The sequence below is a fragment of the Herpailurus yagouaroundi genome, unplaced genomic scaffold (assembly GCF_014898765.1).
Source record: "Herpailurus yagouaroundi ecotype Mexico unplaced genomic scaffold, PumYag 162, whole genome shotgun sequence".
Taxonomy (NCBI): Eukaryota; Metazoa; Chordata; class Mammalia; order Carnivora; family Felidae; genus Herpailurus; species Herpailurus yagouaroundi.
This window is the reverse complement of record NW_024412403.1, coordinates 46,991,079-47,007,450: the sequence shown is the minus strand read 5'-3', so window position 1 is coordinate 47,007,450 and position 16,372 is coordinate 46,991,079.

Sequence of the window (16,372 nt, the reverse complement as noted above, 5' to 3'; positions counted from 1 at the left end):
AAAGAAGTCAGAGAATGTCAAATATATTGTTTCTCTCATATGTGGAATTTAAGAAACAAACAAAATATTCTCATAAATATAGAGAACAAACTGGTGGTTGCCAGAGGGGAAGTAGGTGGAGGGATGGGTGATAGAGATAAGGGGATTAAGATTACTCTGGTGAGCACCGAGTAATATATAAATTATTGCATCACTATATTGTATACCTGAAGCTAATACTGTATATTAATTATATCAATAAAAATATTTCATATAGAATCTCATATATTAAAGATCCTTTTCATAAAAATTAACCATATTAATGACATCCTATATCTTTTTGTGCACTGTTTGCTTCAGCTTCTGTGCTGCAGTAGCTGGCCTCTGATGGAAATGATTTTTGAATGGAGTGGTATTTCTTACATTCTAATTCATTTATTCCCCATGCAATAGTTTTTAATTATAAAGGTATTTTTTTAACTTGTTGCTATATTGTTTTTCTCTACTATTTCCACCAATTTTTAAACCAGTGCAGATAATTTTTACTGCATAAAGAGAAACAAGCATTTCACCACTGATATGCAGATCTTACTCGATTTTCAGTGGGGTTATATCCTGATAAACTCATTATAAGTTGAGAAAAAAACATCATAACTTGAAAATATCCTAAGTCAAAAATGCATCAATACACCTGATACATCAAAGCTTAGCCTAGCACACCATAAATGTAACCAGAACACTTGAATTAGCCTATGGTTGGGCTAACAGTTTATTTTATAATATTTCACAATACAGTGTTGAATATCTCATGGAATTTATTGAATACTGCATTGAAGATGAAAACCAGAATGGTTGCATGTGTACAGAATGGTTGTTAATGTATTGGTTCTTTAGCACCCTGACTGCATGACTGGCTGGGTGCTGCAGCTCATTGTTCTGGTCAGCATCACGAGAGTGTATTCCACCTCATATCCCTAGCCTGGAAAAAGAACAAAATCCAAAACTTGATGTGCAGGTCCTACTGACTGTGTATCACTTTTATACCTTCCTAAATTTGAAATATCACAAGTCAAACTATTGTTAAGTCAGAACTATCTGTAGGACTTTTCATTTTTACCTAAAAATTTTTTTAATGTTTTTTTAAATTTTTGAGACAGAGAGAGACAGGGCATGAGCAAGGGAGGGGGAGAGAGAGAGAGAGAGAGAGAGGGAGAGAGGGAGAGAGAGAAACAGAATCTGAAGCAGGCTCCAGGCTCCAAGCTGTCAGCACAGAGCCTGACATGGGGCTCGAACTCACGGACTACAAGATCATGACCTGAGCCACCCAGGCACCCCTCATTTTTACTTTTAAGTAAGTAACCTCAATAAGGGCTTCTTAACTTTTATCATTTAATTAAATTTATAAAGTAATGGAATGATTATTGCATAGTGATAGTTGGCAATCGCTGATCAGCTGCTTTGCTTTAGGCACTCTTCTCACTCATACAATTTATAACATTCCTGTGAAGTAAGTTATATTATGATTGCAATTCTATAGATGAGGAAACTAAGACACACAGACACCAAGTAAGGTCAAGTAACCACCCCAGGTTCTATACTGTTTAAGTTACAATATTTGTAAGATTTGAACCCAGTAAGTTTGACTCTAGAGCCCAGGGTCCTACTGCTAATCACCATATTATATTGTTTTATGTTAAATGATATTAAATACAGACTTGTAAAAAATCTCAAGTTTTTCATGCCCTCAGTGCATTTTAAAAAATGTTTGTGTATTAACAAGAGCAATAGTTCTGTTTTCAATAGCTGATATCACAAAGCACATTTCAGGTTGAGTTTCACTATTAATGATAGTAGATAAAAACTCAGATTTCTGAAGAAGTTCTTGATAATTTTCACATATTCTTTACACCTTTTCCAGATGACATTAGAATTATTAGTTTTACCTCCAAAACTGATAAAGTGCTTATAAGGAATCTAAGGGAAATGTCAGTTTGACCATTTTCTTCCTTTTCCTCCTCTTCTTCTTAGCTATATGTAGATAATACCATTAATTTTGAACATTTATTTGCAGAAATATATTTAGGTCACTTGAACATTTCATAGAAAAGTTGAGTTAAAATTAAGGTAAGATAATCTGTGAAGTCATTTATCTGAGCACACGTAAACTACTGTATATCATGAAGGCTGAAAACAAAGAAACAAGCATGGAAGTCACTACCAATACTTGCAAGTACAGAATTCCATCTTGTTTCTCAATATATCTCACATACCATGACTCACACATAACCAGTTGGCCCAGTGCCCTTTCAGAGAATCACTAAAATTTGTTCATCTGTAAAGGAAAATCAATCATTTATAGATTTTCATTGAACAAAGGCAAGGCAAGATTTACAAAAGAAAAAAAAAAGCTATGTGAACTATGAAACTTAAATTTCTCCTTGAGCAAGCTAGTTGTCCAGTTACTATCAGGGAGATCAGTCTGTCCTGAGATAGACTGATTAACATGATTGGTTTTTTCTGAAAAATTTTGTGATCTGACCTAAAAAGTATATATGGCATGAACATCTATGGTTAATGGCTCCTTGGGGCTTTGGGTTGCCTTCGCCCCACCTCCTCAGTTAAATGAAGACTGTATTATTTCTTCATTATAATTGCCTCCTTTTGGTCACTCTCAGCTACCAGAGCAATCAAATTCATCAGGAGAGCTTCAGCATCATGTTGATGCAATATTAGCAACTGAATGTTAGCTCCTGTAAATGGTTGGAAGTAACATTTTAAGCGTGTGGATATTAGTACTGAACAGAAAGAATTATGAAGACTAAGAGGCTGAATATACAATGAATATACAATAGATAAAAGTATAACTCTTACCCACAGTCTGCAGCAACCTGTATCAGAAACTAACCCTATATATATATATATATATATATATATATATATATATACACACACACACACATATATGTGTATATACACACACACACACACACATATATATATATATATATATATATATATATGAAATTTATTGTCAAATTGGTTTCCATACAACACCCAGTGCTCATCCCAACAGGTGCTCTCCTCAACGCCCAGCACCCACTTTCCCCTCCCTCCCACCCCCCATCAACCCTCAGTTTATTGTCAGTTTTTAAGAGTCTCTTATGATTTGGCTCTCTCCCTCTCTAACTTTTTTTCCCTTCCCCTCCCCCCATGGTCTTCTGTTAAGTTTCTCAGGATCCACATAAGAGTGAAAACATATGGTATCTGTCTTTCTCTGTATGACTTATTTCCTATATTTTCAATAAATCCAGAAAGCCAGCCTGTTATAAGTCAGACTTGTAGGAAGTCAGACTGCTTGCTACCTCTAGTAACAATCCAGGAAGTTAAACGATAACTTCTGTAACAATCATCAAGTGACCAGGACTTAATTACAATTAGCTTTCTAATTTTTGTCTCTCTTTCTAATTAGAATAAGACAGAGTGCCAAATATATACCCATGATCCATCACATAGGATGCCTCACTTCCAGTTAGCCCACCTACAGCTTCCTCATGCCAGTAGCCTTCAATGAAGGCAAAACTGAAGCCTTTCCTTTTTTCCACTATAAAGTTTCCCACTTCTTATATGCCTTTGAGTCTCTCTGCCAAACAAAAGTGATGGCAGCTGACACCCTTGCTACAGCGAGCTCTGGATAAATAGCCTTTGGATTTTTTTATTTGGTTGCTCTTTGTTTATTTCCACTGGATAATGACTGATATTATGAAACATTTGGAATGCACTTTGTACCTTAATTAACTGGTAGCTATGCTTTAACTGAAGTGTGCAGCTTATCATTGGGTATCATATTAACCCAATCTTGCCAGGGCAGCAATTAGTTGAGATCATTCCATTATCTAGAACTATTACAACTAATAAACCTATCCTAGTCTATAGGTGTCTCAGATATGTCCTGGTAAATTACTGTATCAATAAAATATGAAGTAACCAGGAGATTTGTTTTACATACATAGAAAGGTCAGATAATAACATCAAAATATGCATTTTGCATCAGAATATAGTGAAAGTCAACCTGAAATGTACCTTATGATACTAACTATTGAAAACAGAACTATTGCTCTTAATACTACATAAACATTTTTTTAATGCACGCAGGGCATGAAAAACTTGAGATTTTTAAAAACTTGAGATTTTTTAAAAACCCTGTATCTGATGTCATTTAACACAAAACAGTATAATATGGTGATTAGGAGTAGGACTGTAGTGCAAATATTTTTCTTCTTTTCCATACTTTTCCTTTTCATTATGTGGATTGTTTCTTTTGCCATGCAGAAGTTTTAGTTTGAAGTAGTCCTGCTTGTTTATTCTTGCTTTTGTTGTTTGTGCTTTTTGGCATGACATCCAAACGATCATTGGCCAAGACCACTATCAGGAAGCTTTTTCTTATGTTGTTTTCTATGAGTTTTATGGTTTCAGGTCTTACATTTAAGTCTTTAATACTTTAATCAATTTTTGTGAGTTGTGTAAGGTAGGGATTGAATTTCATTCTTTTGCATGTGAACATCCAGTTTTCCCAGCATTATTTATTGAAGAGATTATCTTTTCCCCTATGAAGTATTCTTGGCTCTCTTCAAATATTAATTGAGTTATGTGTGGGTTTATATCTGGCTCTCAGTTCTGTTTCATTGATTTATGTGTCTGTTCTTATGCCAGTTCTATACTGTTTTGATTACTGTAGATTTATAGTTTGAAATCAGAAAGTGTGATGCCTCCAGTTTTATTCTTATTTCCAAGATTACTTTCACTATTGGAGTCTTGTGGTTCCATCCAAATTTTAGGATTCCTTTTTATTTTGTGAAAAATGCTGCTGGAATTTTTATAGGAATTGTATTGAATCTATGGATGACTTCAGGTAGTATGAACATATTAACAATATTAATTCTTGCAATCCATGAACATGAGCTATTCTGTTTATTTGCATATTTTCCAATTTCTTTTATCAATGCCTTATAGTTTTCAGTGTACAAACTTTTCACCTCTTTGGTTGTTTGTTCTTAAGTATTTTATTGTTCTTCAAAGCTGTTATAAATGGTATTTATTTTCTTTCTCTTTCAGATATTTTGATAGTGAATAGAAATGCAGTTGATACTTGTATATTGATTTTTGTTATCCTGCAACCTTACTTAATTTGTTGATTACTTCTGTTTTGGTAGATTTAGAGTTTTTCATATATAAGATTATTCTATCTACAAACAAGGACAATTTTACTTCCTCCTTTTCTATTTGAATACCTTTTATTTATGTTTTTTTTTAATGCCTAATTACTTTGGCAAGGATTTCTAATACTGTGCTGAACAGAGTGGGGAGAGTGGCACCTTTGTTTCTGATTTTAGAGGAAAAATTTCAGCTCTTCACTGTGGCATCAGATGTTAGCTGCGAACCTGTCATATATGGCCTTTATTATGTTGAGATATGTAACTTCTATATTCACAATGTTGAGAGTTTTTATCATAAAAGAATACTGAATTTTTTGAAATGCTTTTTCTGCATCTATTGAATATATTGAATATGATCTTTATCTTTCATTCTATTAATGTGGCATATAACATTAATGGATTTATGTATGTTGAACCATCCTTGTATCCAAGGGATAAGTCCCTTGATCATGGTGTATGATACTTTTAATGTGCTGTTGAATTCAGTTTGCTAGAATTTTGCTGTGTAATTTGCATCTATATTCATTAGGGATATTGTCTTCTGGTTTTCTTTTTGTTTTAATGTTTTATTATTTTTGAGAGAGAGAGAGAGAGCGAGAGAGAGAGCGAGACAGTGAGAGAGAGCAAGCAGGGAAAGGGCAGAGAGAGAGAGAGAGAGAGAGAGAGAGAGAGAATTGGAAGCAGGCTCCAGGCTCCGAGCTGTCAGCACAGAGCCCAATGTGGGGCTTGAACTCACAGACCGCGAGATCATGACCTGAGCTGTAGTCAACCGCCCAACCACCTGAGCCACCCAGGCGCCCCCAGCTTTCTTTTATTTGAGTGTTATTATCTGATTTTGGTATCAGGGTAATGCTGACCTTAAAAAATAAGTTTGAAAGTATTCCTTTTTGGGAGAAGTTTGAGAACTGACGTTAATTCTTCATTAAATGTTTTTGGTAGAATTCACCAGTGAAACCACCTAGTAGTCTTGGACTTTTCTTTGTTGGGAGGTTTTTGATTATCAATTCAATCTTCTTACTTATTATTGGTCTGTTTCTTAACAGATTTTCTGTTTCTTAATGAGCCAGCCTTGGTAGGTTTAATGTTTCTAGGAATTTATCCATTAATCTGTGTTATCCAGTTTACTTGCTTGTAATTATTCCTCATAGCCTCTCATGATCCTTTGTATATTTCTGGTGTCAGTCATAATGTCTCCTCTTTCATTTACAACTTTAAGTCCTCTCCCTTTTTCTTGGTTAATATAGATTGATTTTTTTAATTTTGTTTAACTTTCAAAAAACAAACTCTTAGCTTTATTGATCTTTTCTATTGTCTTTCTAGTCTCTTTTGTTTATTTCTGCTGTAATATTTATTATTTCCTTTATTTTCCTAACTTTGGGATTAATTTTTTTCTTTTTCTAAATGCTTGAGATTTAATGTTGGGTAGTTTATGTGAGGTATTTCTTTTTTAATGTACATTTTTTCACTATAACTTTTCTCTCAGAATTGCTTTTGCATCATCCTGTAAGATGTGGCATGTTGTATTTTCATTTTTGTTTTTCCAAAGAAATTTTCAAATTTTTTATTTGATTTCTTCTTTGACCCATTGGTTATTCAGTAATATGTTGTTTAATTTCCACATATTTGTGAATTTTTCAGTTTTATTAATGTTACTGATTTTATTTTTATTTCTTAATTAAAAAATTTTTTCAAATATTTGTTTAAATTCTAGTTAGTTAACATACAGTGGAATATTGGTTTCAGAAGTAGAATTTTGTGATTCATCACTTACATAGAACACCCAGTGCTCATCATAACAAGTACCTTCCTTAATAGGCATCACCCATTTAGCCCATCCCCCATCCCACCTCCCTGCATCAACCCTCAGTTTGTTCTCTATAGTTAAGAGTTCTCTTATCGTTTGTCCCCCCCTCTTTTTTTTCCCTTCCCATATGTTCATCTGTTTTGTTTTTTAAATTCCACATTTGACTGAAATCATAATGGTATTTGTCTTTCTCTCACTGACGTGCTTTGCTTTGCTTAATAGACTAGCTCCCTCCATGTTGTTGCAAATGGCAAGATTTCATTCTTTTCATTGGCTGAGTAATAATTCCACTGTATGTATGTGTGTGTGTATATATATGTGGCATATATATATATATGTGGCATATATATATATATATATATACATATATATGTATATATATGCATGCCACATTTTCTTTATCCATTCATCAATCAGTGGACACCTGGTCTCTTTCCATAATTTGGCTATTGTTGATAATGTTGCTGTAAACATCAGGGTGCATGTACCTCTTCAAATCTGTATTTTTGTACCCTTTGAGTAAATACCTAGTAGTGCAATGGCTGAATTGTAGGGTAGTTCTATTTTTGACTCTTTGAAGAACCTCCATACTCTTCTACAGAGTGGCTGCATCAGTTTGCATTTCCAACAGTGCAAGAGGATTCCCCTTTCTCTGCATCCTTGCCAACATTTTATTCCTTGTGTTGTTAATTGTAGCCATTCTGACAAGTGTGAAGTGGTATCTAATCGTGCTTTCCATTTATATTTCCCTGATGATGAGTGATGTTGAGCATCTTTTAATGTGCCTGTTAGCAATCTGTATGTTTTCTTTGGAAAAATGTATATTCATGTCTTCTGTCCATTTCTTCACTGTTTTGGGGATGTTGTTTATGGGGTGTTGAGTTTGAGACGTTATTTATAGATTTTGGATACTAACCCTTTATCCAGTATGTCATTTGGAAATATTTCCTCCCATTCCATAGGCTGCCTTTTAGTTTTGTTGATTGTTTCCTTCACCGTGCAGAAGCTTTTTATCTTGATGAAGTCCCAATACTTCATGTTTGCTTTTGTTTCCCTTGCCCCCAATGGTATGTCTAGTAAGAAGTTGCTCTGCCTTATGTCAAAGAGGTTGCTGCCTGTGTTCTCTTCTAGGATTTTCATATTTTCCTATCTCACATTTAGGTCTTTTATCCATTTTGAATTTATTTTTGTGTATGGTATAAGAAATGGTCTGGTTTCATTCTTCTCCCTGTTGCTGTCCAGTTTTCCCAGTAGCATTTTTTTAAGAGACTGTTTTTTTCCATTGGATATTCTTTCCTGCTTTGTCAAAACTTAGTTGACCATATAGTTGTGTGTCCATTTCTGGATTTTCTATTCTGTTCCATTGATTTATGCATCTATTTTGGTGTCAGTATCATATTATCTTGATGGCTATAACTTTGTAATATAGCTTGAAGTCCAAAATCATTGTGCCTCCAGTTCTGCTTTTCTTTTTCAGGATTGCTTTGGGGTCTTTTGTGGTTCTATACATATATTAAGATTGTCTGTTCTAGCTCTTTGAAAAATGCTGGTGATATTCTGATGGGGGTTGCATTAAATATATAGATTGCTTTGGGAGGTATAGATATTTTAACAATGTTTGTTCTTCTAATCAATGAGCATAGAATGCTTTTCCATTTTTTTGTGGCCTCTTCAATGTCTTTTGTAAGTGTCTTATAGTTTTCGGAATACAGATCTTTTATTTCTTTGATTAGATTTATTCCTAGGTATCTTACAGTTTTGGGTACAATTGTAAATGAGACTGATTCTTTGATTTCTTTTTCTGCTGCTTCATTGTTGGTGTATAGAATTGCAACAGATTTCTGGGGTGCTGGATGGTTCAGTCAGTTCAGTGTCTGACCCTTGATCTTAGCTCAGATTTTGATTTCATGTTCGTGAGTTCAAGCCCCACATTGGCTCCACACTGGGCATGGAGCCTACTTAAAAACAAAAGAAATGCAACAAATTTCTGTATGTTGATTTTATATCCTGCAATTTTGCTGAATTCATGAAACAGTAGTACTATTTTTTTTGTGGAGTCTTCGGATTTTCTACATAAAGTATCATGTCATGTGCAAATAGTAAAAGCTTGACTTCTTCCTTGCTGACTTGGATGCCTTTTATTTCTTTTTGTTGTCTGATTGCTGAGGTTAGGACATCTAGTACTATGTTAAATAACAATGGTGAGAGTGAACATCCCTGTCTTGTTCCTGTCTGTAGAGGAAGAGTTCTTGGTTTTGTTCCCATTAAGGATGATGTTAGCTGTGGGTCTGTCATATATGGCCTTTATGATGTTAAGGTATGTTCCATCTATCCTTACTTTGTTGAGGATTTTGATAAAGAATGGATGCAATGTTTTGTCAAATGTTTTTTGTGCATCTATTGAGAAGATCATATGGTTTTTGTCCTTTCTTTTATTAATGTGGTATATCACATTGATTGATCTGTGGATATTGAACCAACCTTGCAGCCCAGGAATTAATTCCACTTCATTATGGTGAATAATTTTTTTTTAAAGTTATTTATTTAAATTCAAGTTAGTTAACATACATTGTAGTATTTATTTCAGGAATGGAACCCAGGGATTCATCACTTACATATAACACCTAGTGCTCATCCTGAAAACTCTCCTCCTTAATGCCCATCAACCATTTAGCCCATCCCCCCATCCACCTCCCCTCCACTAACCCTCAGTTTGTTCTCTGTATTTGAGAGTCTTATGGTTTGCCTCCCTCTGTTTTTATCTTATTTTGTTTCTTCCCTTACCATGTTCATCTGTTGTGTTTCTTAAATTCCGCATGTGAGTGAAATCATATACTTATCTTTCTTTGACTTCTTTTGCTTTGCATAATAAATTCTAATTCCATCCACGTTGTTGCAGGTAGCAAGATTTCATTATTTTTGTTCACTGAGTGGTATTCTGTTTTATATATATATATATATATATATATATAACAATATAAACACACACACACATACATACCACATCTTCTTTATTCATCAGTTGATGGACATTTGGGATCTTTCTGTAATTTGGCTATTGTTGATAGCACTGCTATAAACATTGGGGTGCATGTGCCCCTTCAAATCAGCCTTTTGTATCCTTTGGGTAAATACCTAATAGTGCAATTGCTGAGTCATAGTGTAGTTCCATTTTTCATTTTTTGAGAAATCTCCATGCTGTTCTCCAGAGTGGTTGCACCAGTTTGCATTCCCACCAGAAGTGCAACCTTCCCATCCTCAGTAACATCTGTTGTTTCCTCAGTTGTTAATTTTAGCCATTCTGACAGGTGTAAGGTGGTATCTCATTGTGGTTTTGATTTGTATTGCTCTGACAATGAGTGATGTTGAGTATCTTTTCATGGGTCTGTTAGCCTTCTGGATGTCTTTGGAAAAGTGTCTATTCATGTCTTCTGCCCATTTCTTCACTGGACTATTTGTTTTGGGGATGTTGAATTTGAGAAGTTATTTATAGATTTTGGATACAAACCCTTTATCAGATATGTCATTTGCAAATATCTTCTCCCACTCCATTGGTTGCCTTTTAGTTTTGTTGATTGTTTCCTTGTACAGAAGTATTTATTTATTTATTTATTTATTTATTTATTTATTTATTAATCTTGATGAGGTCCCCATTTTTTCTTTTATTTTTCTTACCTCCAGACATATTTCTGGTAAGAAGTTGCTGCTGCCAAGATCAAAGAGGTTGCTGCCTGTCTTCTCATCTAGGATTTTGATGGTTTCCTATATCACATACAGGTAATTCATCCATTTTGAATTTTTTTTGTGTGTATAATATAAGAAAGTGGTCCAGTTTCATTCTTCTGTATGTTGCTGTCCAGTTTTCCAAGCACCATTTGCTGAAGAAGCTGTCTTTTTTTTTCACTGGATGCTTTTTCCTGCTTTTTTGAAGTTTAGTTGGCAATACATTTGTGGGTTAATTTCTGGGTTCTCTATTCTGTTCCATTGATCTGTGTGTCTGTTTTTGTGCCAATACCATACTGTCTTGATTATTACAGCTTTGTAATATAGCTTAAAGTCCTGAATGGTGATACTCTCCTCCCCACTAGCTTTGGTTTTCTTTTCAACATTACCTTGGTGATTCAGGATCATTTGTGGTTCCATACAAATTTTAGGATTGTTTGTTCCAGCTCTGTGAAAAATGCTGGTCTTATTTTGATAGGAATTATACTGAATGTGTTAATTGCTTTGGGGAGTATAGACATATTTACAATAGTTGTTCTTCCAATCCATGAGTATGGAATGTTTTTCCATTTCTTTGTGTCTTCTATTTCTTTCATAAGCTTCTATAGCTTTCCACATAAAGATCTTTCACCTCTGTGGTTAAGTTTATTCCTAGGTATGGGGTGCCTGGGTGGCTCAGTCAGTTGAGCGGCTGACTTTGGCTCAGGTCATGATTTCACAGTTTGTGAGTTCGAGCCCCGTGTCGGGCTCTGTGCTGACAGCTCAGAGCCTGGAGCCTGCTTCTGATTCTGTGTCTCCCTCTCTCTCTGCCCCTCCCCCACTCATGCTATGTCTCTCTCTGTCTCAGAAATAAATAAACATTAAAAAAATTTTAAGTTTATTCCTAGGTATCTAGTTGTTCATGGTGCAATTGAAAATGGAATTGATTCCTTTATTTCTTTTTCAGCTGATTTGTTACTGGCATATAGGAATGCAGCAGATTTCTGCACATTGAGTTTATATCCTGCAACTTTGCTGGATTCATGTATCAGTTCCAGTAATTTTTTGGTGTAATCTTCTGGGTTTTCTACATAGAATATCATGTCATGTGGAAATAGTCAAAGTTTGACTTCTTCCTTGGCAATTTGGATGCCTTTTCTCTCTTTTTGTTGTCTGATTGCTGAGGCTAGGACTTCCAACACTATGTTGAACAACAGTGGTAAGAGTGGACATCCCTGCTGTGTTCCTGACCTTAGAGGGAAAGTCTCAGTTTTCCCCCATTGAGGATGACATTAGCTGTGGGTCTTTCTTAAATGGCCTTTATGATGTTGAGGTGTGTTTCCTCTAAAGCTACTTTGTTGAGGGTTTTGATCAAGAATGAATGCTGCATTTTGTCAAATGCTTTTTCTGCATCTATTGAGAAGATCGTGTGGTTCTTATCCTTTCTTTTATTAATGTGGTGTATCACATTGCTTTGCAAATGTTGAACCAACACTATAGCCCAGGAATAAATCCCACTGGATCATGGTGAATAGTTATCTTAATGTACTGTTGAATTTGATTTTCTAGTGTCTTTTTGAGAATTTTTGCATCCATGTTCACCAACGATATTGGCCTATAATTCTTCTTTATAATGGAGTCTTGTCTGGTTTTGGAATCAAGGTAATGCTGGCCTCATAGAATGAATTTGGAAGTTTTATTTCCATTTCTACTTTTTGGACTGGTTTGAGAAGAATAGATATTAACTCTTCTTTAAATATCTGGTAGAATTCCCCTGGGGAGCCATCTGGCCCTAGGCATTTCTTTGTTGGAAGATTTGTGATTACTGTTTCAGTTTCTTTGCTAGTCATGAGTCTGTTCAAATTTTCTAGTTTTTCCTGTTTGAGTTTTGCTTGTATGTTTCTAGGAATATGTCCATTTCTTCCAGATTTGTCAGTTTGTTGGCATATAAATTTTCCTCATATTTTCTTATAATTGTTTGTATTTCTGTGGTGGTTGTGATCTCTCCTCTTTATTTTATTTTATTTTATTTTATTTATTTCTGTCCTTTCTCTTTTCTCTTTATAAGTTTGGCTAAGAGTTTATCACCTTTGTTAATTCTTTCAAAGAACCATCTCTTAGTTTCTTTATCTGTTCTATCATTTTTTGTTTGTTTCTGTATCATTTATTTCTGCTGTAATATTTATTATTGCCCTTATTCTGCTGAGTTTAGACTTTATTTGCTGTTTCTTTTTTTAGCTCCTGTAGGTGTAAGTTTAGGTATGTATTTGAGACTTTTCTTGCTTTTTGGGGTGGACCTATACTGCAATATACTTCCCTCTAGGACTGCCCTTTGGTGAATACCAAATAGTTTGGACCGTCATATTTTCAATTTCATTTGATTCCATGTACTTTTTACTTCCATCTTTCTTATATCTGTATTGATTAGACCCCTGGCTGTTATTTCTTCCTGTTTTTTCTTTTGGAGAAAACTGGACAGCCACATGCAAAAGAATAAAACTGGACACTATCTTATACCATACATGAAAATCAAATACAACTGGCTTAAAGACTTGAATGTATGACCTGAATCCATAAAACTTCTGGAAGAAAACATAGGTGATAAGTTCCTTGACATCAATCCTGATGATAATTTTTTGGAACTGCTTTCAAAGTCAATGGCAACAAAAGTGAAAATAAACAAATGGCCTCTAAAAGGTGAAGGGAACCATGGAAAAAATAAAAAGACAATCTACTAAACATGAGAAGGCATTTGCAAATCATGTATCTGATAAGGAGTTAATATTCAAATTACAAAAACAACTAATATAATTCACCACCAAAAAATAATCTGATTAAAAAGTGGGCACAGGATCTGAGTAGACATTTTTTTAAAAGACAATACAAGTAACCAACAGGCACATGAAAAGATGTGCATTATCACAAATCATAAGGGAAATGTAAATCAGAACCACAAAGAGGTATTACTTCACACCTGTTGGAATGGCTGTTATCAAAAAGATTAGAAATAGCAAGTGTTGGTGAGGATATACAGAAAAGGAAACCCTTGTACCTTACTGGTGGGAATATAAATTGGGTCAGCTACTATGGAAAATTGCAAACTCTGTGGATATTAGTTAGCCTCTTTTTCCAGCCACTCCCTGCTTCCTTAATGTGATCAGGAGCAAAGTGGCCATTTTTCTATAGTGGCAGGGATTGTGGTTTTATTGACTCAACAACATAGATTTTCTCTTGTGAACACTGATGTAATACTACTGTTGAGTGCCTATTCCAGTTAAAATATAGACAATGCTGAGCCCTTGATTTGGCATAATTTCCTGGATACTACTACACTGGACCTCTTCCATCATTGAGGGAACAGGGATTCATCCTCACTAGAACAGACACATGTTCTGGATATGGATTTACCTTTCCTGCCCATTATATTTCTGACAGAACCACTATCTGTGGTATCATAAAATGCTTTATCCACCATAATAGCATTCTGTACATGATTGCTTATGATTAAGGAACTCATTTTATTGCAAAGAAAATAAAGCCATGGGCTCATTACTATATGGTTGACTTGTCATACTCCATCTCCTGGATGTGGTTGGCCTACTTGAAATAAAAAGTGACTTTCTGAATAATTAATTACATAATAAATTGGAGACAATAGCTCAAAAGCATGGTATTCTGTCTTCAGGATTCAATGTATACCTTGAATTAGATCCTGTTATATGGAGTGGCTTCCCCATAGCCAGACTATATGTTTACCAAGTAATTTACTCACGGGTTTTTGGATTCCTATTCTGGCAACTAGGTTTTGATGTTTTGAAGGGTTTTTTCTCCAAGAGGGACTCCTTCCACTGGTGAAAAAAACAATTATTCTATTGAACTGGAAAATGAGACTGCTATTGTCCATTTTGGGTTCTTCATGAGTAAGACTTGTGTAAATGGTCCTAATTACCAGGGAAAATTGGATTGCTACTTTACATAGGGACAAAGGTAGCTATTTGGTAACACAAGTGATTCTCTGTGGCTTCTCATAGCACCTTCATCCCTGTAGTAAATTTCAATGGAATACCAGAGCAACCAAACAAATGCATGACTATCAAGGACCCAGACACTTTGGGAATTAAGGTTTGCATTACTTCACCATGAAAAGAACCAGAACAAGCTGATGTTCTGATTGATGGCAATGGAAAGATGGAGTGTATACTGAAGGAAAAAGGCCATAGATATAAACTATAGCCACATGACCAATTACAGAAATGAAGAATATTGCAGCTTTGTATATTTTCTGTCTTACATTATGTATGTCTATTTGTATATGCTAAGTATTTTCTTCTATTTGTTAATAATTTATATAAAAGCTGTTTGAAAATAACTTTATAATTTATTCTTTGGGCATAAGAATATTCAGTGGGACTGTGATTGAGGGATTATTAATAGAACTAGCAACAGATACAATAGCTGTTGAGATAGTACATGTCCTCATTTTGAGAAAATGGTGAAAACTTTTTCAGTTGTTTGAAGGATAGTTGAATCTTGTCAGGTAGGAATTTAGAGTTATGTTGTTGCTTTATAGAAGTTCAGGTATATAGTATGATGCATATGGAAGCTGAATGGTGAAAGGGATGGATTAGCCTCTCATTTCCAAATCCAGCATTAATTTCTCTGCTTTATGATACTGGAGCTGGAATTGGTAAACATTGATCCTTTCCAAGCTTGCACAATTTTAAGCTTTATCAGTAGAAGTCCCTTAAGGGACACTTTAGGAGAAATGGACTTTTCTTATGGGTTATGATAAGCTTCCTCTTTTGTTCCTACGGCATATTTTCAATTGGAATGCACATGGGACATACAAGAGCACTCACTTTCTAGCAACTTTTCTTGCTAACACTGGCCCATGATTTCCTGGGGAAACCAAATTATGGTCTTCTGAACTACAGGAACTTTGGAAGGAGGGCTCCTACTCACTGGTCTCAGTCTATAATTCCTTGCCCAGTAACTTCCACAGTTGACCAGCTGTAGTTTGCATAACCCAGCAAACTTCTTCATTGCCCAGTATGTAGAAGTTATACACTTTCCAGAGAGGCCTAAATCACAGCCTTGAAGAGGAGACCTCCTTACCTTTCCAAGTTTGTTCCTTGCTTAGGAACTGTCCCTCAGCTCTAGGGTATTCTTTAGCTTCTCTTTTATTCCCTGTTAGAGGCTAACTTCCTGTTACCAGTTAGTGATGTAAAATCTCCCTGTTCAGATCACTATGTTTTCTTTACCTTGATTGGATTCTGACAGGTTACAATAGTATGTCATCATATGGCTATACCACAATTTATTTGTCCGCATACCAGTTGAACAATACAATGAGTGGCACTACCCTGCCAGGGAACACAGCGTGGGACCCTGCCTGATCAGAGGTAAATGCAGAGCCCAGCTAGTAGCCTTGCCCTACCCTATAGGCCAGGTGCCCAACTAGGGAGCCCACCCAATGAGCCCTCTTGAGCACAGAGCTCAGCCTACAGGCCAACCCTACCACAGAACTTAGACTGTGGTGCCCCTACCCTAACTACCGCTTCAAAGCATAGCCACTGGCCTCACCCAAACTTGTTATTAGCTTAAAATAGGGTAACTTTAAGATATTTTATGTACGTCTCAAGGAAACCACTGAACTATAGACCAAATAGACCTG